Source organism: Alexandromys fortis, unplaced genomic scaffold (assembly GCF_014885135.2).
Source record: "Alexandromys fortis isolate MF-2015 unplaced genomic scaffold, M_Fortis_MF-2015_v1.1 scaffold_50, whole genome shotgun sequence".
NCBI classification, from domain to species: domain Eukaryota; kingdom Metazoa; phylum Chordata; class Mammalia; order Rodentia; family Cricetidae; genus Alexandromys; species Alexandromys fortis.
The window spans coordinates 3,825,258-3,848,264 of record NW_026067932.1 but is presented as its reverse complement, the minus strand read 5'-3'; the positions used below and the strand labels follow the sequence as shown (position 1 = coordinate 3,848,264).

Below are 23,007 nucleotides of genomic sequence, written 5' to 3'. Positions count from 1 at the left end.
CAGAGGGTCTGCACAACATACCGTCACATAGTCTTGGTTTCAGAGCTCGGAATGAGGGGTATTAGTAGGTATTTAGGAATAACAGCCAGTCTCCTGAAACACACACCTAAAGCTGTCTAGCTCCTGGGTTCAGACAGCAAGAATCGGGGTAATGAGGAAACCTGAGGATAAAGCCTCTACAGAGGGCTGGGGTCCCAGGGAAGGACTAAAGGCCAGCACAGCCTCCCCCAGGGAGGTGACAGGTGACCTGAGAGAGAGCTAAAGAAAGAAGGGGAGTAGAGAAGATGCTGGAGAGAGGGGCAAAATACCATGTTTTCTTTCATAAGCAGAGTCTCGATTTGCGAGAGAGAGAGAGAGAGAGAGAGAGAGAGAGAGAGGAAGAAGAAGAAGAAGAAGAAGAAGAAGAAGAAGAAGAAGAAGAAGAAGAAGAAGAAGAAGAAGACGACGACGACTATAGGACTTAGGACTTGAACGTTAATTCCCTCCATTTCAGTCCAGCCAGGGGAACAGACACACAGAATGATCAAGTAATACCCCCTCGACCCAGTTAGTTTTAAAGCAATACTTTTAGTTTTCCTAGAACACTGGCTAAATATTTTGTACATGAAATAAACTAGAAGAGATTCCTCCCTTCCCTGTGTGATGAGGAAATCCGCATATCCTACTGATTCACGTTTAGCCGTACAGTTAAGTTAAAGCACTGCAGCGATTTATCAAGGCGTCCTGGGTTTCATGGATCTGCTGGGTAGAATCATGAAACTGTCCCCACTACAATTGAAACAAAACAAACAAACAAAAACCCTCAGGGAGTACTCTGAAGTGATGGAAATATAGTCTTCATTTAGAGAAGCTAGATATACGGATGTATACAACTATATTTAAGATCCGTGTGTTTGGGCGTCTGTAAACTAACGTCTTCTTTCGTTTGCTTTTGTTTGTTGTCTGAGACAGGCTCTCACTCTGAGACAAGAAACCAGCCTGCCTCGACTGCCCAAATGCTGGGGTCAAAGGTGCACACCACCATGCCCCGCAATTCTTATTCTCTTTTTGCTAAAGGTGAAATATATGTCAGGGGTCTTTTGTTTTTGTTTTGTTTTTCCCCTGGGCTGAGAGCCCTAACCTAACCAGTCTTACGGAAATAGCATCCGGACATTTGTGTTTTCTACCCACCCCGTGATTCCTGCCGGATTCGTGGCTAAACGGGAACACCTGAGCTCCCGAAGCTTTAGAAATACTTAGATACTAGGAGGCTTTGAACCACTTCTGAGTAAACTCATTTTAGCTTGGTTCACATTCGAATGTTATGACAACCAATCACTCTGATGACTTTAAAAACAGCCAAGCAACATTCTCAGCTAAGTTACAAAAAGAATTCCATTTAACTTTTCAAATAGTTCAGTAATTCTTCCCAGGAAATGCAAATTACTCCTAATCAGTAAAGTTGCCAGAGTTCACGCCTAGTGATAATTCAGCCCAAATCACCTTCAGCTGAAGCGACCACTGCCAAGTTTATGCTGAAACTGCTGACGTGTGCGTGAATTTCCGGGAAAAAGGACAAGGCTATTTTAATTCTGGTGGTGGAGAAGAGCTCAGAGAGGGTTAAATTATTTTCGGAGCCGTTACCGAAAAGACAGAAGGAACAACCATCTTTGGAGGCCTTCCGGATTTGCTAACAGAAAGCTAAACACACAAACACGGTAACTTAATTTGTTGACTCTGCACTCAAAGTGGCAAAAACAGAGTCATCATGGTGCCATGGTTTCAATCCAAAAGCTGAATGACCTCAAGTCAAACTGGCCATGCCCATGGCCGGTAATATTATAGTATTAATATATATATATGTGTGTGTGTGTATACACACACACATATATATATTACAGTATAATACAATAGTAATATCATAGTAATATTGAGGTTTTTAAAGTCAATTTAAAACACCAAAGTTTGGAGAGTGTGGATACAGCAATATCTAAGAGTTGTCTACGCGGGTCTTCCTGTCCTCCGCGGTGGGGTCATCCCAGGGTGGGTTTTTCAGCCCAGTCTCCACTCTCTCCCTTCATCTAGCATTCTGTCCTGGTGTGGAGTGCCCCCACTTCCTGTTACTACAGCACCATACTCTTGCAAATCATGACTCACCCTTAAATCACAGAGAGACTCATCAAAATCCCAGAACTCACAGCACATAGGAACTCAATCTTTCAAGAGGGCTGCATTCTTAAGACATTACAGAAGACAGAGCACAAAGACCGGCTCATGAGAAATCATGTCAACCCAACCTCAATAAATACAGGCTCAATGTTTGGCAACTTGAGTCTCGGTCCTCATTATTAAAATGTACTATGGGGGATGTTATGTGAAAATCAGCTCTTTTTAAAAGGATGCCGTGGCTCCAATAAAACCCTCCGAGCACACGTGTTCCTGTGCGTCTGTGTACACAACACACGTTTTAAAAGACTACAAGCATATACAATGAAGTGTTAGCAGCGGGATTTCTGGCGATGTCCATTGTTGTCTTTGTGGCCTTCTATGTTTTCCTAGGGTAATTTGTGATATTTTTCACAACCAAGAAAAACAGAAAAAGTAGCCTTTAGACGATGGCTTCTGACGGGCGTGGTTCCAACCTGCTCTAAACCACCCTGCGACAGCCAAGAGGAGCTAAGGTGACCACTGCACGGGAAACGTCTGCCCGGAACATACAAGGCTTTTGGATGAACGCGAGGGGCTTCATGCCATTCATGAACACAAGTGAGAAAAGGCAGGCTGAGGAGGGGCTCACCAGGGTAGAATCAGGGAGACAGACAGCACACTGCTCTTTATGCCCAATGAGGAGCCTGAGGCCTGGAAGGGACAGAGGACTAAGTCACTGCCTAGGCATGTCAAGGACCCAACCTATCTGCTGGCGAGGGGTAACTCACCTCGCTTCAGGAAGTCACATCCAATTATGTGCCTTGGGCTTGTCCATAGGTTATGTCTTGTAACGTCTGGCGATACCGCCTATAGAATTAGAATTGGATGGCACAGAACACGCAAAAATCCAGCGTCCGATCACTGGGCAGGAATATCTTAACTACACACACTGCCCGGAAGTCCTCTAAAACCAATTTCAGGAAAAGATTTGAGTTCCAAAAAGTTACGACAAACATAAATTTTAATGGATGCCCTCAGAGTTGCATATACTGTACATTAGCAGTTTTGAATTAAATGATTGCTCACATGAGACAAAAGGGGGATTTTTTTAAATAAATGCATAGGTGACTTCAAAATTCAAGTGGGGTTGATTTTAAAAAAAAACCTGCTCTCCCTCATCCAAATACTGCCTTTCCCGTCTACTAGGCTTCAGCGCTGGTTGTGTGAGGAAGACTCGGTACTTAGGGAGGTTCAAAAATTCAGCTCACAAGTCACCGCGTCACAAGGTCAGGATCTGTCTGTCATTCTGTGGCACCGAGTAGAAGACAGACAGGAACGGGACAGGGCAGAGAGAGAGAGAGAGAGAGAGAGGCAGGCAGACAAGGACAGAAGCAGGCGTTAACAGCTTGTTGTCATAACGAGACGGACCACTGAGGGCTTCTGATGTCCATTTATTTGTTGAGCCAATGCCTTCGAGAGCCTTTATCACCGGCATCACTAAGGGGAAGGAGAGAGGCTTGGTGTAAGCACTACTAACACGTGGGGCTCGTGGATTACTTATGGGGAGGTGTCCTGGACATTGCTGGATGAGTAACATTACCCCTGGCTCCTGCCGCTGGATGCCAGTTGTACCCCTGTAGGCAAAATCATTCTGGTTGAAAACCACAGAAGCAGATCTCGGGCACCTTCAACAACTCGGACTCCGCTGTCCTTTCTGATCAGAACCGTGGTTCTCAACCTGTGGGTCGCAACCCCTTGGGGTCACGTGTCAGATATTGACATTACGATTCCCAAGAGTAGCAAAACTGCCATTGTGAAGTAGCGATGAAAATAATTTTGTGGGGGGGGGATCACCACGGGAACTGTATTAAAGACTCGCAGCATTAGGAAGGCTGAGAACCACTGGCTCAGAGGGAAGTGTTCGCAACCTGGACCTCTGGGGAACTCTCCTGCAGGAGGATGCCCGCTTGGAAGTCAGCTAGAAGAACATTCTGTTGTCCAATTCGGCCACTCAGCACCAGCCATTCACTGACCACCCTCTAGAAAAGGTGCCAAGGAAATCCTGACTTAAGCCCACTGACTCGCATAGGGTGAGCTGGCTGGGTTGGTTTCAGGACCCATTTGCCACTGGAGGAGTCACGGCAACACCTTGGGGGGGGGGGCAGAATGTCCTTGTCAAGAAAGGGGCTCCTGTGCTTCCAGTGGGCTTCTGGAAAATTCTTTGTCCTTTTTAGCAACTCTACCCATTTCAACAGTCAACATTTAAAGGCAGAGAGAGAAGGCAGGAGGGAGAGAGGGAGGAAGAGGAGAAAGAAAGAAAGAAAGAAAGAAAGAAAGAAAGAAAGAAAGAAAGAAAGAAAGAAAGGAGAACAAGAAAAAGCCAGAAGGCCTGAGCTATATTTGGCATGGAAAAGGCCATCACTTTTCGTGCTCTGGGGGTTTTGCAAGCGGAGCCATTACTGGAAGCTTGGGACACTTCTGTCCGACAGTCTCCTTAACTGTCTGACCTGCATGCCCTCCTAACACAGCCTGTAATTTTATAATCCTCATAAATTCAAACTCATAACTGACCTTTTCCAAATAAACGTGTGCCACAGAGAGGGGGAAAAGGAGAGAGACCAGAGAATATTGTGTTGGGCAATCAGGCTCAGAAATCGATTTAGGTTCATTAATAGATCCCGGAACATGCTGGGTTTCCCAACTCCTCCCTCCACCCCCCCCCCCACCACAACAAAGCTGAGGCACAGATGGGAGAGGATGGGCAGGCGTGTGTGTGTGTGTGTGTGTGTGTGTGTGTGTGTGTGTGAAAGAGTTGATTGGACAACAGAAAACAAAACAGAACCCACGCACACGCGCACACACACATGCAGGCACACAGGAAAAGCATGTTCGACTTGAGAACCAAAATGGCCAAAGAGACTTCCAAGTTTCTGGAGACTGCCCTGGAAAGACTGGCAGGGTGGAGGAGGCACCTCTAAGTCAATAAGGCGGTAACTCGCCTCGCTCCGCAGCGCCTGCTCCGCAGGCTGACAGCGGCTTGCACAAAACCCCTCCTGTGCGGAGCAGCGGAAACTCCCAATGAGATTAGTCGGTGTGTGTGTGTGCAGACATTACTTAGCAATGACTAAAGGGGCTCTCTTCCTGCGGCCGCCAGTGGAAAATTCAAGGAACATTTTTCCCCCTGCAGCAGCAGAATCCCTTTAACCCTCTCCCCAGCCAAGTCCAAAACAACTCGGCCTCCCCCTCACCACCCCTAACTGCCCCCACCTCGGGCAGAGGACTGCAGGGAGTTAAAGGCCAGAGAGGGGCTTTCAAAGCAGGGAGGGAGGGAGGGAGAGAGGGGGCCGGCGGGGAAGGGGCGGGGGACCCTCGAACACTACAAAGGAAACTGTAAAAGGCACAAATACATAAACCTGAGAAGCAGCAAACCACAGTTTCTTTGTGAGCTCCTCAGTGAGTCATTTTCAAGATGCTGTCTGCAGCCAGTTTCAAAGCGGAAGCGCACGGCAATTAGTCTTGCCGTTTCCAGACAAGCCAGAAACTCTCCCGACACTCGTTTTTTTTCCTTCTAAAAAGCCCCTTTTGCAGTTTCTGAAATAGCCTTTCTTGCTGCCACCCCCACCCCACCGCGTAACAGCAGCTTAGCCTCGGAATGATTCGGTCCAGAAAACGTAACAAACCAGAGACCTTTTAAATTTTTTTAGCGCTCGCTCCCAATTTAACCCCCTTCTCCTCCTAAAATTAAAATAAAATAAAAAGTTCCAGTAACAGTACAGGCCAGCAGGGAGTTGGAAGTTAAAGAACTAAGAACTTCAAGAGCATCCTTGCCCAGCCAGTCTCCCAAACCCGAATCCAGACCAGCAGACTCGGCCGGCTTTTAAATGTCCGTTTGATTGGGCGTGCGCCTGGGGCGGTGACCTGGGCGGGGGTCACCTGCCCAGCGAGAGTGGACGCGCAGCCCCAGGCCCCACATCTCCACGGCCCACGTCCTTCACCTACACTCCATCCCTGTGCCGTCCCTGGATTTGAGCACCCGCGACTTGGTGCCCATCATGAAGGGATCCCGACCGCAACCCCGGCTGGAGGTCAGCCTCCAGCCACGCAGCCCGCTCCGGCCACCATCCTCAATCCCAGGGCCCTGGAGCCTCGCTCGCCAGCCTGCAGGGGTGCGGGAGCTTGCACGCCGGGTGTCCCTTCCCCTGGCTTCGCAGCGCAGCCACGCATGAGCCAGGCCAACGCATGAGCTCCTGCGGTGGCGGCGGTGGCGGTGACGGAGCGCAGCATCCTCCCCCACGGGGACGCATCCCCATCCTCCCCCACCACAGTCCACAACCCACCCCACAGAGCCCACCGCCCCACCCCCACCAGCCAAAGAAAAGAAAGAAGGGGGAAAAGGGGGAAAAAACTACCAAGAAGAAAACTTTGCAAGCATTGGAGCAACAGGCAAACAGTCCTGCAACCTACCCAGATGTGGGGGAGCGTTTGGGAGTCTTCTTGGGGAGATTTCTAGGAGGACCCGGGCGAAAGCCCCCGACTTTCCATGCTGACAGGCGTCTGCAGACGGTCTGTTGCTCTTGTAATGAGATCCTGATTTTTCCCCCTTTTTTTTCTTTCTCTCGCTCCTCTTTTTTTTTTTTTTTTCCTCTGCTGTGTGTGAGAGCAGGAAGTTGGAGCAGTCAGGCCGAGCCTGCTCACTTCCTTTACTGCATTATTCCCCAGGCGGTGTGCAGTCTGTGTAAACAGGCTTTTCCGCCCCGCGCCGCGCGCCCGGGCCGCGGCTGTGCGCCGGGGCTGCCCGCCCAGACCCGCGCATACCCCCGGCGCCGGGCCCCGCGCCCGCCCGCACGCCCCGCGCGCCCCCGCGCCGCGCCCGCCCCGCTTCCTGCTCGGCCACCCCAGGGGAGGAGCCTGGGGACCCGCCGGCAAGGCCGCCGCCCCTCCACACGGCGGGCTCCGTCAGCTCCCGTGCACCCGAGTGCCTGAGCTGGGCATCACCCTGGGGTTGTGCCCTGCAGAGTTGGCCTGCAGGGGAGCTGGGCGTGCTGTTCTGTGTCCGTAGGCATGGAAGAGTTGAGGGCAGGAGGGATCGCGAGTGGGGTTCAGGGCTTGGATGCTCTGGGCACTGGGCTGCTTTTATTGCAGACCAGGCAAATTAGGGTGAGAAGATTTAGGGTGTACACAAAAGCAGCTTCCTAGAGATGCTGTCGGGGACTTATTTAACAGCAACAATATACCTAATAATAATAGTAATAATTTAAAGCCAATTTTAGAGTTAGGGTCGGTCCTCTTTGCAGAAAACTTTTTTAAAGAGCCTCAGGTTTCTTGAGACAGAGCCAGCTAGGGCTGGGGTGATGGCTCAGCCCTTAAAGACTAGACTCACAACCAGAAATAAAAGAAAGAGACGGGTAAAGTAGCTTAACAGACACCGCCGTCTTGTGCCCACTTAGGCGCTCCAGATGGCTGGAGACTCCGGAAGGAGCACCCTGTGGTCTCAAGTCTGGACTCCCCACCCCTGAGAGCACTGGCCAGGATCTGATTGGAGACTTGGACATGGCTCTGAGGCTGCAGGGGGAAATGGGTCTCTTACTAATAAGCCCTCCACACAGTTTCCCAGCCCCAGCCTTCTGCTTCAAACTCACAGTCTTCCAGAACCTTCCAGCCCCATGCCCTCACTCATTAGGGCTTCAGATCAATGGGTTTCAAACCTGAACGTTCAGCGGGGGTGGGGGTGGGGGTGTATTGTTAGAATTCTAATTGCTGGGCCTTACCACGTCTGCCTCTCCTTCCCCTCTCCCCGTTGTGTCTGGTATGATTGTCAACTCAGGATAACAGAATCACATTGGGATGGGGGTGGAGGGGCCTTGAAGACTGGCCACAGCAGTCTCCAGGTCAGAAAGACCACATACTGACAATGCCTAGTATTTGTGATGTGTCTGAATGATTGCTAGTTTTTAAGTATCTCCTTGCTATTAAAGGTCCAAGGGATTAGGTTCATGGAAGTAAATACCACCTCCCCCTCCCCCAATGCCTATCTGAACACCCTGTTAAACAGGGCCAGTATCTTTGCTTAATAACTGAAGTGTGTGTGACCTCCTGGTTGGGACCAGGCTCCCCAGTGCTCTGAGAAGAAACTGGTAAGAAGTGAGACAGAAGGAGTGGGTATGAGAAGGGAGTCTGTTGATCAAACCCTGATTTTTCCACCGCTAATTTTCCACTTTGGAGAGTATCGTTTAAAATGCCTAGCTGGCTTCTCCTGTCACTCAGCAGAGCTGAGACTGTGTGTGTTCCTATTCGATCCAGCTGTCCGCGTGAACTGAATGTAGAATGTAATCGTACCATCCAACTCAGATGCCCAGGTGCTTAGGAACTCACGTTGCTTTTTATTTTAAAGAGTATGTGTCTGAGAGAAGCCAGTCTGAAGACTGTGGTATGGTTCCAGCTCTTCCAGAAAAGGTGGAACTATGGGGGCAGGGAGAGAGTTGTGGTCACGGGGGTTGGGGACGAGGAGGGAATGGAGAGGCAGAACAAGACTTTTAGGGCCAGGGATGAGCTGCTCCGTGTGATGCTACAGGGTGGGTGCATGTACCATCGCATCAGGCAAAACCTACAGGTTGTCTTCAGGGCCCCTGGAAAGGATGTGTCTATGTGTCAAGGCAGGTCATTTGTAAATGGTACGTTCCTCTCTTGGGGAGGATTGCTGGGGGGTTAGGGACACAAAGGCCTCTACAGCAGCTCAGAAAGAAAGCTCTCGAAGTCTGCACCAGTCTCGCTAGAGATTTATCTCCGAGGTAAAGTAGTTGCTTAGCATGTACAAACCGTAAATTCAATCCTCGTCACTGAAATAAACAAACAAACCAATAGGTAGGTAGGTAGGTAGGTAGGTAGGTAGGTAGGTAGGTAGATAGATAGATAGATAGATAGATAGATAGATAGATAGATAGATGGGGAGAATTGCAGATAGCTTTTTTAAAAGCATAGTTAGAAGCAGAGAAGAAATCAAATTATTTTAGAACCAGAATGAGTAATAGTAGACGCTTGGGGATTGGTGGTTCTGGGGAGAAACCACACTGTGGTCAGCCAACGTTGCTTTAGAAAGACTTCTGTATTAGGGGTGCGGGAGAGTTTAATGCTTGGGAATGGACAGTCCAATGGGACAACTAGAAGGCGACTCACTCCGGGGAACGTGTTCACTGCAGGACCTGGTCCTACTGTGTCCCTCTGAACTGTCCGGCTTTGCTGAGCTGGAACAAGCACCCACTTCTACTGATTTTTTTTTTCAACAGTGAAAGCCAAATTTACATTAAAAACAACATGTATTATGGAGTGGGATTTTTAAATGTTTGTGAATTTCATTTAAAGGCACTTTAAACATGTTTTATAGACTTGTAGGTGGCCTCGTGGGAGCTGGCCTCCCACCCTTGTGGTTACAGGATTTGCTGGGGACACTGAGAAGCATGGGCTTGGATTTGGATTGTCTCAGGAGTCTACTGCCTGTTCCTGTGTAGCTACACTGAAGAAGATTCTCTTTTTCCTTTGTAATTATAGTTTGGGCGGGGGGAGATACAGCAAGATCTGCCAGGCTTAAGTGGAAGAATTTCTTTTTCTTTCTGTAATTGTAGCTTTGAGAAAATAAAGCGGTAAAATGTACCTGTTTGAAAGGTCTAGTTCAGTCACGTTGAGTATGTTTACTTTGTTAGGAGGCTGATCCCCCAGAATACATTCATCTTGTAAAAGAGTACTTAATGGCTGTCACCATTAAGTGCAACCTCGCCCCCACCCTTACCCCGCCCCGAGCCTTTGGAAGGTCTCTTTCTACTTCTTGCTCCTATGGATTGGATGAGATGCTTCCTGTAAGTGGAATTACACCATTATTGTCTCTCCTCCCCTGGCTTATTTCACTTAGCACAATGTCCTTAAGACTAAAACCGAAGACTTTTCCAGTATATGTAGATGCCACTGATGGGCATTTGGGGTATTCCCATCTCTTGGCTACTAGAAATAATAAGAATCTGTTTGCTTTCATTTATTTTTGTGATGCCAAGGGTCAAGTCCAAGGCTTTGTATGTATTAGATAATCTGCTACATCCCAAGCCCAAGAATTTACATTTTTAAATGGCTGAAAACATAATTTTTAAAATGTCACATTTTATAGCATACATATTACATTTTGGCATCCTTAAAGTTTTACGGGGATATAGACATGCGTATTTATCTATACACTGTCTAGCATTGTGTTTGCTCTACAAGGGAATGAATGGAAGCCCTGACAGAGACCATACAGTCTGGACAATTGAAAGTCATTTCCATTTTGGTTCTTTCCAGGAAACATTTGTCTACCACAAGTTTATCCAACGGGATTATGCATCCTTTTTGATCCTTTGGGGGATGTGGCGTGTTTACCTGTTTCATTTTGGTTTGCTTTAGGCTTGCCTTTGGGATTTTGAGATAGGGTCTGGGTTCACAGCCCACGCAGGCTTACCTCAGATTTCTGGTCCTCCTGCCTCAGCCTCCCAAGTGTTGGGATTAGGAGCATATACCACCATGCTGGGAAGGGCTTGACTTTTATAGGGTTTGCTTCCTTGTTCCAAAACAAGCCTTTATGTGTCAAAACAGATGAAAATGTCTGCATCTTTAACAACCTTCACATCCACGAATTTCGTCTTCAAAGTGAACTATGCCTCATTTGGTTTGTCTCCTTTGGTCTTCTGAAGAGGTGAAAACCAGGTGGCTCTTCCAGTCACAGCCCTGAGACACCCTTTGAGACTTTATTTATAGTTTCTGAGCAGACCTGAGCCTCACTCCTGATGGGCTGTAAGCCTGGTTTCACATCACAGCTGCTTGCATGGGCCCTCACGCCTGGGAGGCTGATGTCAAACTCAGGAATCTGCATTTCTCCAAGGCTCTATCCAGATCACCTTTGCCCTTGAAACACACACACACACTGGATGGTAAATGTCTTCCCTGTTCCTCACTCCTCTGACATCCGGTTTCCTCCAAGCAGCCTTCCAAGATCAACCAGATAAACCACCTGGACCGTTTCTCTTTACCCATACACTATTGTGTTTGAACTTGCTGGGGGCCCATTGAGCAATTTGTTCCTACCTGTCAAATTCTTTAATTGGATAATTTGCCTCTGCCCTGTGGGTCAGATTCTTGGAGAGGGAAATGTGACCTTTGTGCTGTAGCAGACACTATCCGTCACATCTGGGAAATGGTTAGAAAGCCTTCTGTCCCCACTCTGCACCCGGTCACACCGGTGGTCTGAGGCAGCTGGGTTCCACCCTCCTCTCGGATTCGTGGGGTGTGCGAGGCGATACTCGTCCTTTCACACTCAGACTTACCGGGCTATCCCAACTTCTTTGTGTGTCTCCTCCTGCTGTGCACGCCCATTAAAACAGACCTAAAGCTGGGCCTGACGTGGTGGCACACGCCTGTACTACCGAGACCCAGGAAGCCGGGGCAGCTGGACCATGAGTGTTAAGTCAGCCTTGGCTATCGGGCCAGACCCCGTTTCATTAAATACATGAATGAAATACAAGCTAACAACAGAGGTATGGCCAAGGCAAGACTCAGGGACCCACATTTGCCTGGGACCATGCGGCATGAACAACGTGGAAATGATATTGCAGTTACGTCTTTCTGCGAGTACCAGCACAATTTCTTGTTAGCAAATATGATGCTTTGACCTCGGTTCCTGTTCATCTCAACACAAATCACCATCATTTATGCCCTGGCAATGCTTAAGCATGCGTGGACAGCCCGTTTATGGCGGCTCTCCAGTTGTTCCTATCCTGGGCAGTCCTAGATGCTTGTGTTATTGTCATATCCAAGGTTCCACGGTCTTCCTTTTTTTTTTCTTTCTTTATGTGTTTTTTTTTGGGGGGGGGGGAGCTTCCTCTTCCCTTATCCCGTGCACTCCTCCAAGCAGTGCTATCCTTGGGCATCTGCTCTCATTCATTCATTCATTCATTTCATTCATTCAGCACAGATACCCAAGGAAAACCCTTCAGTTGAACGCATCTGAATGAGAAAGAAATTGTTCAGTCGATTCTGTTAGGACTTTGAGTTGCTTATGTAAATCACTCCCTTATAAATCCTTATCTGCCACCTTAAGGTCTATTCATAAAGTAACAATTTAATTTTTCATTTATCCGCTGTGTGTTTCTGTACCTGCCTGCTTAGGTTTCTTTCAGACGACAACATTTTAAGTCAGTTCTCTCCTTCCACCTCATTTTGAGTCTGGGTCCCTCTAGTTTCTGCCACTGCTCTGTGCCCTCTTGGCTTGAGAACCCATGAGATGTTGCTGGCTGATTCCCCTGTTTCTGCCTTCTGTCTTACGATAGAAGTGTCTGGATTATCTATGTATGTGCCATGATAGACAGATTTTTATATGAGTTCCAGGCATTGAGCTCAGATTGTTAGGTTTACATGGCAGACACTTTGACCCACTGAGCAACCTCACTTTTTACCCGTCAACCATCTCCCTGGCCAGGCTAATTGTGTTGTTGTTAAATTAACCTACAGTCGATAGAATAGGAGTGGTGGTTGGCAAAGTTTTATGGTGGTGTGGTACGGATGCGAACAGTCAGCAGAGAAGAACAGCTAACGGGGGCGGTTACAACTAAGTTCAGGTGTTTGAATGTTTAAGTAGATTGAAACTGATTACACTCTGTTCTCCCGGGCCCGCCCCCAAATCCACATGTGGTGTGTCATTAGTAAGAAGGAAGAAAAAGCGCAAAGTGACAGCATCCCAAGTCCCCAACCTGTGAGTCACTGCCGTCATTTCCAGAATAACGCAGTAGAGAACCTGCCCAGACTAGTCAAAATCACTTCCTACGTGGCGTACGTGTGGTTAGCGCAAACAGTACCGATGGGCTCAGCACTCGGCAATGCCTTGAGTACGAATGCTAACAGCTGGTTTGGATTTGAGACGTGTAAGTCAAGAAAACGGAGGCTTTTCTCTTTTGTCTTGATCCTAGAAGGTGTAGGACCAGGCTTTATAGAAAACTGCAGTCTCTCTCTCTCTCTCTCTCTCTCTCTCTCTCTCTCTCTCTCTCTCTCATCTTTCTCTCTCTGTCTCCATTTCTCTCTAATCACCAGAAAGTCAGGAAATACCATGGAAGTCAAGATGACATGCTGTGGGTTTAAGGCAAAGATGGGGGAAAGTTATAGCTTGAAGTTTCAAGACCCACCCTTTAATGATGGCAAAAGCTAAGGGGTTAGACGTCTGGCATCGTGCCCCATTTGACAGAGCACTGACACTCAAATGACAGTAGCTACTTAGAAAGGTGCAGGAAGGTCTCAGGCCAACCAGAATGACAGGGGGATCTCCAGATGAGGGGCTTCTGAACACAGAGAAACTCCATACCGTGAGCACGGTGATGGAGCCCCTCCTCCTCAGCACCTGATTGAGCTGACTCAGTGGTCTGTGAGGGCAGGATCAAGAGAGAAAACTGCGAGGAAAGAAGCCATGACCAGCGACTTAGTAGGTAGAGCCAGGCTGCTTTGTGGGGCCCAGCACAGAGAAGAGGAGACAGTGTCTTTATGTGGACAGTGTAGAACCTGGTATTCTTCTGGCTTGGGAATAACTAGAGAAGGAGGGTGGGGAAGGCTCACAAGGAGGCCTGGAGTTTGGATCCCCAGGACCAATGCCAAAGCTGGGCAGGCAAGGCAGCTCACCCAGCCAGCCGGAGGTAGATAGAATCCCTGGAGTTAGCTGACTTCCCTAATAGCTGAAAGCAAGCTCCCTGTTCAGCGAGGAACCTTACCTTAATATAAAAGCTAGGAAGAGGTTGAGAAAGATACCTGATGCTAGTTTGGACCTCTACACATTCCTACACAAATGTGTGTGTGTGTGTGTACACATATACACAAACACAAATGAAAAAATAATAACTCTGAAGACTATTTGGAGGAGGCTGGTATGAGTTCCCATAGGAGTATATGTTGGCTAAGCAATGTCATAATGTTGTCTCGAGGCCCACTATGTACCTGGGACACAGAAGAAGCTACAATATCCCAAGGTAAAGATGATGAGAGAGGTCATTTTGTAGTCTGCCTGGGTTTAAAGGTAAGGATGCTGGCTGATACCATGCTATTGGACCCCCTTGAATTAACTGACTTCGTAAGCCACTGTTAGAGATCTGAAGACAGGAGATTGTAGGGATCGAGTGAAAATATAAGTGAATGTGTGTTTGACATGACCATGACCTTGCCAAGGATCCCAATGCCTCAGACTCACCAGAAATGGCAAGACCTTCCCTGGGTTTGGTTCAGGGAAATGATAAAACCTCCCCAGGCCTATGTGCAGATATTGATAGCGTTACATAGTGCCCCTACACTTAGCATGTTTATGGCCTAAGACTGCTTCCCTGCAGAGAGAGGCTGCCCCTACTGAGATCATCTAACTCTCTGCCTCCTTGTTCAGCTGCATGCAATAGCCATGTCTCCTCCTTCAACTGCACACAGTGAAAGGCTGGGCTTTCAGGTTGCTGCAGCATCTCCATCTGAAAACCCAGATCACCCCACCCCAGCTCTTCTGTGTTCAGGTGTCGGCCATTCCGTCCCTCCTTCCTGCTGCTCTCAGTCAGGGTTCCATGACCCAAAGACGTTCCATGCAAAGAGGTAGCAGGAGTGGCCAGGGTGAAGCAATGACACGTCCTCTTAGAAAATGTCAATGAGTGCTTTTTAGGAGGATAACAATATGGCATTTCCCACCTTTCCTTGAATAAATACCACGAATAGGTAACTCAAGGAGAAAAAGAAAGATATCATTTTTGGGAACTATGTGCATTGCCCACAATCTAAATAGTTCCATGCAATAGATGAACCCCATTGATACTTAGATTACTAATCCTGCTTTGCTTCAATCAAGGAGCAAAGAGTTTTGAACTAAAGATCACATAGCTAATGAATAATGAGTTGAAATTAAAATCCAGACTTTTTGTTTCTTTATCTAAATTTAATTTTTTTTTTTTTTGCCATTCTGTACCACATTATATCAGAGGACATAAACAAACATACAAACAAATCAGGACTAGGAAGAGAAAATGCAAAACCAGGGCTCTGGTTCCAGCACTAACTTCTATCATCTTTCTTGGGTTCAGCCTCTTTACCTGTGAAAGGAAAAGCCACATGCTCCATGGGCTTTTTGTTTTTTTTTTTTTTTAAATCTACATCACCTGCTCCATGTCATACAGGATGCTGTGTCTTCATGACCAAAGGCTCTGGCTCCATGGACCAAAGCCAAGGCTCCAGCTCCAATTTCAGTTCTGGCTCAGGCTCAGGTCCCCAAAGATGCCCAGGCCCCATGAAGGCTCCATGGTAAGGGACTCTGACCCCCATCATGGGGTCAGGATGGATGTGACCCCTAGCTGCTGTCTGTGGGGCTGAGAGCAAGTTCTCCCAGGTCTAAAATTCTGTACCTTTAGGATGGGGTCACCTCTGAGGAATCCTTGAGGTATATGCAATGTTACCAGAAAGATGCTGAGACCAAGCGAGCCCCTCTCCATGTGGAATGTCGCATCCTGTCTCTCCTGACCTAGCCTACACATCCTCCTTGTCACACTGTGTCCTGCACCGTACCTGGCACACAGCAGCTGTTCGCTGACCAATAGCAGAGGAATGAGCAGAGTTACCCAGGACTAGGAGAACTTGGGAACTGGCAACTCAGCGAGTGGCTCCAGGAGGGAGGGACGACTGAGTCACACAAGTTGTTTCCCCGCGGTGCTTGGCATGCTCCAAGTCAGTCCTTACCAGGGTGTTGCCAGGGCAAATGACACTGCAGGAAGGTGTGGTGGCACAGCCTATAATCCTCGCCATTGAGAGGTAGGAGGAGAAACAGACAGCACTGGGCACTTTAACATGCAGCCTGACAGAAACAGCCTCAAATTTTGCTTGCCAACAAAGTGTTCTCTTTTAAAATGTTTCTTTAGCGCAGTGGTTCTCAGTCTTCCTAATGCTACGACCCTTTTAATACAGTTGCTCATGTGGTGGTCACCCCCAACCATAACATTTTTTTCATTGCTACTTCATAACTGGAATTTCACTACTGTTATGAATCGTAATGTAAATGTCTATGTTTTCTGACGGTCTTAGGAGACCCTTGCAAAAGAGTCATTTGACTCTGAAGCAGGCACGGCCCACAGTTGAGACCCATTGGCTCAGACTCAAATATAGTGCCGCTTGTACTAGATTCTTTACATCACATCATGCCATGGGACTAGCCCTGACTTAAAGGAATGCCTTCTTCTTGTTGAGATATCCCACCTCTTGATAGGAAGGCAAACTGAATAGCAAAGATGGACCAAAAAGCCATGATGGGAGAAACTGGCCAGTTTTGCAAACCATCTACCGCAGAGACCTTAAGGCTCACGCGAACTACGACAGGACATAGGTTAAGTGCCTTTGTCAAGTTCAGAAAGAGTCAAGGTCACATCCTGAGTGGGAACTCAGGTCTTCTTCCTTTCTGTCTTCATACCTTCAAAGGCTTCTTCCAGCATATCCTCTTAACTCTCCACACAAGCCCAGGAACCAAGCCTGTTCGTTGAGCCATCTCCAGTCTCAGAATTTTTTTTCTTGGTTAGCCATATGGCACAAACACAGACTTAGAACAGGTCACCAGAGCCCTGTCGTTGGGGCTGATTGAAGCTTTTTGATCGTACAAGTCTTCTGAACTGGAATGGGGTTCCACTCCCAGGCCATAGCTGCATTTACAGCCAAACCTCATTTCCGTAGCTCTTTTGTAGGCATTTCATCAAATACAGCTTTAGTAGATGTGATTTTTCCCCCCTTCAGGCAACATGTCTGTAGTATATCCTGGGAGATATACAAGCAGATCTCTTAGGCACAGTAACACTACAATGATCTGCTCAACTGCTTCTGTGAATTCAGTCCCAACATCCATATAAATATTGAATGGCTTACAGCTACATGTAACTCAAGCTCCAGGGGGATCTGACCCCCTTTTCTAGCCTCTGAGGTCTTTGTGCTCACTTGCACAAACACACAAGTACAGATGCACACACATACACATAATTTAAAAATTAAAAAAGTAAATCTTAAAAACAAAATCCTGTTTAGCTTCAGGGCACCGTGAGATGCCAGCTCTTATACAAAGTTGGTCTCACCCTCTTCGAGGAAAGCCAAGGCATCCCTCCTTAGAGTTGTTCTGGGTGTTTCTTCTGTCTTTTCCCATGCCTTTGCATTCTAGTTCAATGTTTGTGTGGTGGGTTCCTCTACTAGGCTTTGTGCTCTGAGGGCGAATCTTCCTGTGTCCAGAGTACGACAGCAAATGCCCACAGCTGATTGTTACTGAGCTTGTGTTAGTTAATTTTCAGTCACTATAACAACAGGCCTAAAGCAATCAACTCGTTAGAAAGGCTTGCTGTTTTCTCACAGGTTTGGAGCTGCAGTTTGTGGTTAATCGGTCCTGTGGCTCAGGGTTCTGCGGCAAGCCAACACATCACGGTGGGACTGTGCAGTGGAACTTGCTCACCAAATGACCAGGGAGCCAAGGAGAGGAGGCAGAAGGGACCGGGACTGTGCAATCCCTTTCAATCGCCTCACAACCTTTTACTGCTGGACACCTCCCAATAGCCCCACCATGAGGGCAACGTCTTAGGGGGAACATTCAAGATCCAAACCACAGCAGAACTAACTGTTGGACTAAATTTGGATCTAGGGAATATTTCCAATTTCCCAGGTAAAGCCAGCATGCTTTACTGAGGCTGCTTAGTCTTCTAGAGCTTCTAGGAAGGCTATTTCTACTGCACGTATCTCAGTTAGGGGGCTGCAGGCAAAACTCCCCCTTTCAGGTACCCACCCTCACACATGCACATAATTCAAAAAATAAATTGAGGGATTGGAGAGGTGGCTCAGCCATTAAGAGCAACGGCTATTCTCCCAGAGGACCCAGGTTCAATTCCCTGTACCCCAGGTGGAAGCTCACAGCTGTCTGTAACTCTGTTTCCAAGGGATCTGGCACCCTCACACAGACATACATACTACATACATGCAGGCAAAATGCCAAGGCACATAAAACAAAAGTAAACAGATCATTTTTTTTTTAATGTCAAGAAGATCCAACGAGAGCACAAAGACTTGATAAAAGATCTTTGTTATATTCTGAACAGACGCACTGGGCATGTAGAGCAAGTGTCTGGATGCAGGAATGGAGAGCAGGCCAGCTGTTCTACACAGGCGAGAGTCCATCCTCTCTGCTCTAGCACCACTACGTTCCGCAGAGCCAGGAGACTTCTTAGAGATGCCACCTCATGCCCAGAGCCAATGGGAATTCGGATGCTGTACTCCCAGGTCCCCAGAATCGACCAGAAGCATACCAATCTCTTCATGTCTTTTCTGGTACTCAGTCACCCTGTGCAGATCTGGGGGAACTGTCTGGGCCCAGGAATGCCTGGTGGCCCAGAGGGTTCTAGAATTTGGCAGGGGCGGGCAGCACCATTGGTCTCCAGCTGCCTGGGCTGCAGGTTCCCTCTCCATTTCCACGTCTTATCTTCAGCATCTGTTTGTCTAATCTGTTGGGGGAAATCTACTCTTCTTGTTTCTGTTTTCACACCCATTTGACTGTGGGGAGGGAGCTGAACTGCCCTGGGTGCCTGACCCCCCCACCTTCTTCTGAGACCTTTCGCTGGTCCTTTCCAGTCCTCCAGTCTAACTCACCTCCAGTGGACAAGCCCTCTTCTTCCAGAGAGGGTGGGGAGGGGGTCCCCTGCCTACGTAATCCCTCCTCCACCCCACAGTTCCAACTCTGCTTCCTGCTAGAAGCTGCCCCTGAGGGCTGTCTGCCGTCTATGTGTGTGCCCTGATTAAGTGCATTCAAAGCACCAGGGACTTCCATCTTCACAGGGTTCATGGCAGCCGTGTTTTTATACTTAATTCGGTGAAATGGGAATGTTCGAGCCAGAACTCAAGGTGGCTAATAAATCGTCTGGTTTTCCTTATTCTTAAAATTGAACTCATCTGCTTCCATTTCTGTGATAGTGGTGTGGTGGTTGGTGGTGGTGGTGGGGGAAGTGGAAGAAATTTAAACTTGCTCTTGGAAGGTATCAGCCTTTTCTGGTTGAAAACAATCTGTTCCCCTCACCCCACGACCCCTCGCCACTCCAAATAATCAGCTAAGGCAAAGATGAAAATTCCTATCAGGGTTGCTTCCTGGCTTTCTTCCCTCCTCAAGGCTCCAGGGAGGGACCATGAGATGCAGGGTCAGAGGCTGGCTATCGACACTCCGGTGGGCTGAGAGGGGTCGCCTCTTATTGTGCTCTGGGAGAGCTCAGCACCTCTTTCTGCCCTGCTCCCAGACCAGCAGCTCAGCCTTTTGGCCTTGGAACCCCTGAAAACAGCATCTGTTTCTGGGATGTGTGGGACCAATTTGGCCTCCAACCAGCTAAGCAGCCTCTCCTCAGAACTTCTGCCGGCCTCTTTCTTGCTCGGTCAGCTCTTAAGCCTGCCTTTTAGGTTAGCTTGAGAGGAGAGAGAGAGAGAGAGAGAGAGAGAGAGAGAGAGAGAGAGAGAGAGAGAGGTTCTCAACCTGTTGGTCGCAACTCTTTGGGGGCTCAAACAACCCTTCCACAGCGGGCACCTAAGACCATCAGAAAACACAGGCATCCACGTTATGATTCATAACAGTAGCAAATTTGCAGCTATAAAAACAATTGTATGGTGTGGGGGAGGGAGGTCACTGCAACACAAGGAACTGTACAACAGGACACAGCCTTAGGAAGGTTGAGAACTGGTGACCTAGAGGAACTTCTTTGTTGCCGCGTGCACCACCTGTCTGTGCTCTGTGCTCTACCATACAGTTCCCGAGCTTCGGGCAAGGGGCTGGAGGTTGAAACATACAGAGACACACTTCCTCTAGTTACTGATAAGAAGCCCTTTCTTCAATAGCGCCACAGAGGCTTATATACACAACACAGTCAGGTGGGCCAACAGGTGAAAACCTTCTCCTCTGAACCTCAAGGCCAAGGCAACACGTGCTCGTGAACACGTGTTCGTGAAGCAGAGCTGGTAAACAACTTTGACACAGCTTTCATTAACTCAAATCAGGAGGAAAGTAAAGATCTCTAGCAGGGAAGAGCAGCTGGAGGCCAGGACTCCAAATGGTCCCAGCACCTTGTCTCCTACTGACCACACATAGACCAAGAAGAAATAAGGCAATCTAAGACTCTTCTCATTGGAGAGGCTGGGTGGTGGCTGCCTCATGGATTTATGGGGTGCCTGGAAAGAGAATTTTCTGTAACGTCTAAGAAGAAGGCGGAGCTCAGCTGGCTTCCCTTCTGCCTCCTGGACACTCCACATCCCTGAGGCTTGCTCTGAAGACCTGAAAGGCGTGTTTCTGACTTCTGCCTTTGCCTCCCTTTTCCTAGTACTCCATCTGTCGAATTACGGGGCAGTCTCCGCTGTGAGAGACCTCATGCGGGTCTTCCCTCTCGCTATACAAAGGCAAGCTCCTGGAAATTAACTGTCCCTACCCTTCTCTCCCGTGACCAACATCACCCTGCGCACGGCCACTTTCTCCCTCCCAAAGCCTGTGTCTTTTAAGATTGACCCTGACAGCTGAGTAGCAACCTCTGTTTCCTACCTGATACCCACCCTCTGTGAACCCACCCCCTCCAGGGTCAGGGACCACATGGTTGTCAGGAAACAAAAGCCACTGCCACTGGCCATTTTGTTCTGTTTCAAGGCCAAGCTCTTGTTTGGCAATTTTGTAGGCCTCTTCGTTCACACCACCTACTTCACAACTAACAATATATTTTGATATTACAATTTACACAGGTGAGTTCATAGAGCCACAACATGCCAAGGCTGCCAGGGACTATTTAGTACAGTTAGTTGCTTTACTTCAGGGAAAGGAACTGCTGGGGTTTCAACACGCCCTCAAGGTTGGTGTTAGGAATACCCCCAGTTGATACCATTGAGAGTTAGAACGCCCCCAAAGTGACCAGGTTGTAAGGACTTGGTCCTCATGGGTAGATTTATTATGGCAAAAGTAGGTTCCTGAAGAAATAATACAGTCATCCCCCCCCTTTATGCTATGAGACGTGTAACGCCAGGTGGTGGTAGCTCATGCCTTGATCCTAACACTTGGGAGGCAGAAGCAGGTGGATATCTGTGAGTTCAAGGCCAGCACTGGTCTATACAGCAAGTTTCAGGGCAGCCAAGGCTACACAGAGAAACCCTGTGTTGAAAAACAGAGAGAAAGTGAGAGAGAGAGAGAGAGAGAGAGAGAGAGAGAGAGAGAGAGAGAGAGAGAGAGAGAGAGAAACAAGAGGCACTATATGCTAGCATCTTGATATGGGACTTCCCAGTTTGCATAAATATGAGAAATATGTTTCTATTGTTTTTATATTACCCTGCCTCTGACATTCTGTGATGGAGGGGCACAAAACAGCAACAACAACCTGAAATAAGTTAAACCCTAAAGTCTAGGATAGCTAAACTTCCTCCTGTCCAAAGTCACCAACAATGACAGGGTTGGATGCTGAATCTCCAGGCTCCCTGTTTCTTATTTTTATGGCTCTTTTCCAGGTCACTACACTTGTGATCTGCTGGGATCTCATCTACCTGGGGCTCTAGGAACAGAATTAGGGATGTTCCAAGAACTGGTTACCTCGATACATCAGCGGACCCAGGTAGGTCCCCTTCCTCCTCATTTTCTTCACCTGACAGAGGGATACACAATGGTGCCATTTTCAGAATGGAAATAACTTAGTTTTTTTATGATTAAAAAACTATACCTTGTCCTATATATACAAAATTATAAAGAGCCCTACCATGTTCTTAAGATTTAACCCAGTGATAATAAGAACTGAGTTCTTTTCAATTAACATTAATAAGAAAAAAGTTAAAAATCACACATGGTACATGCCTATAATTTTCTTACATACAAACACATGATTCCCTCTCTCTCTTTTTTTTTTTTTTCCAAGATGGGGTTTCACTCTAGCTTTGGAGCCTGTCCTGGAACTAGCTCTTGTAGACAGGCTGGCCTCGAACTCACAGAGACATGCCTGCCTCTGCCTCCCGAGTGCTGGGATTAAAGGCATGTGCCACCACTGCCCAGTTAAACACATAATTCTTATCAAAGAAGGATGTATAGTTAGCATTCTCTTTGCAAATTCCTTAAACAAACTCTTCTAAATGGGCAAATAAGTAAGCTCGCCTTGGGAGGCTGTGTCGTTACTTTAATATTTATTGTTGTGGATACACCAAAGGCCTTGCCTTCCAAGATTGTTGCTAATTATTTTCTTTGTAGAAGTAAATATTGAGTCCCCGGTGAATTTCATCTGGGAACAGCCGTATCATCTGGATAAGGGTGGGAAAGGTGTTCTTATTTTAGATCAAAATAAAACGTGACAATAGAGCAATATAAAATCTTTTCCCAAGTGGCTCATAAAACTGGCTTTGGCCATTAGTCCCTGAAAGGAGTTTCCCCATTCCCGCAGAGACACACAGGAAAGGTTCAGGGTGTCCGCAAGGCCCCTCAGCTGCCGGCTTGCCTTTAAAGCAAAGATTCCAGTAGATGAGTTATAAAGACAATATGGTTTATATAATAAGGTTTCCACCATTTCGGAATTCGGAAGTTTGTAGGAAATTGCAAAGAATTTCATTTAATAACCAGGACACCTCCCACTCCACGCAAGTATACATTTCATGTCTTACACAGTTGTTGAAGCTTTAATGTTGCCTGTGGTTGCTTTGCCTCACTGTGAGCCGGTCTACTTTAATTTGGTCCCAGTACAGGCTCACAAGGGGAATGAGCCCACCTGCCCCCATCCCCCCCACACTTCTGGACTCCCAAAAACGCCTTGTCAGAGTAATGAAGATGACCTTTCACCCCTGTTTAAGGAAGAGGGGAGT

General features: G+C 47.6%; 1 protein-coding gene across 2 annotated transcripts in view; it reads right to left on the bottom strand.

Annotated features, from left to right (window-relative positions):
* Elk3 (ETS transcription factor ELK3) overlaps window positions 1-6,964 on the bottom strand; it is a 55,760-nt gene extending 48,796 nt beyond the window's left edge. Inside the window, exon 1 of one of the 2 annotated variants that reach the window (XR_007592405.1) lies at window positions 6,592-6,964. The gene's annotated coding sequence lies outside the window, so the exon portion shown is untranslated. The remainder of the gene's footprint in view (window positions 1-6,591) is intronic. The other variant, XM_050145729.1, reaches the window with a different exon arrangement.
* Between the last annotated feature and the right edge of the window lie 16,043 nt (window positions 6,965-23,007).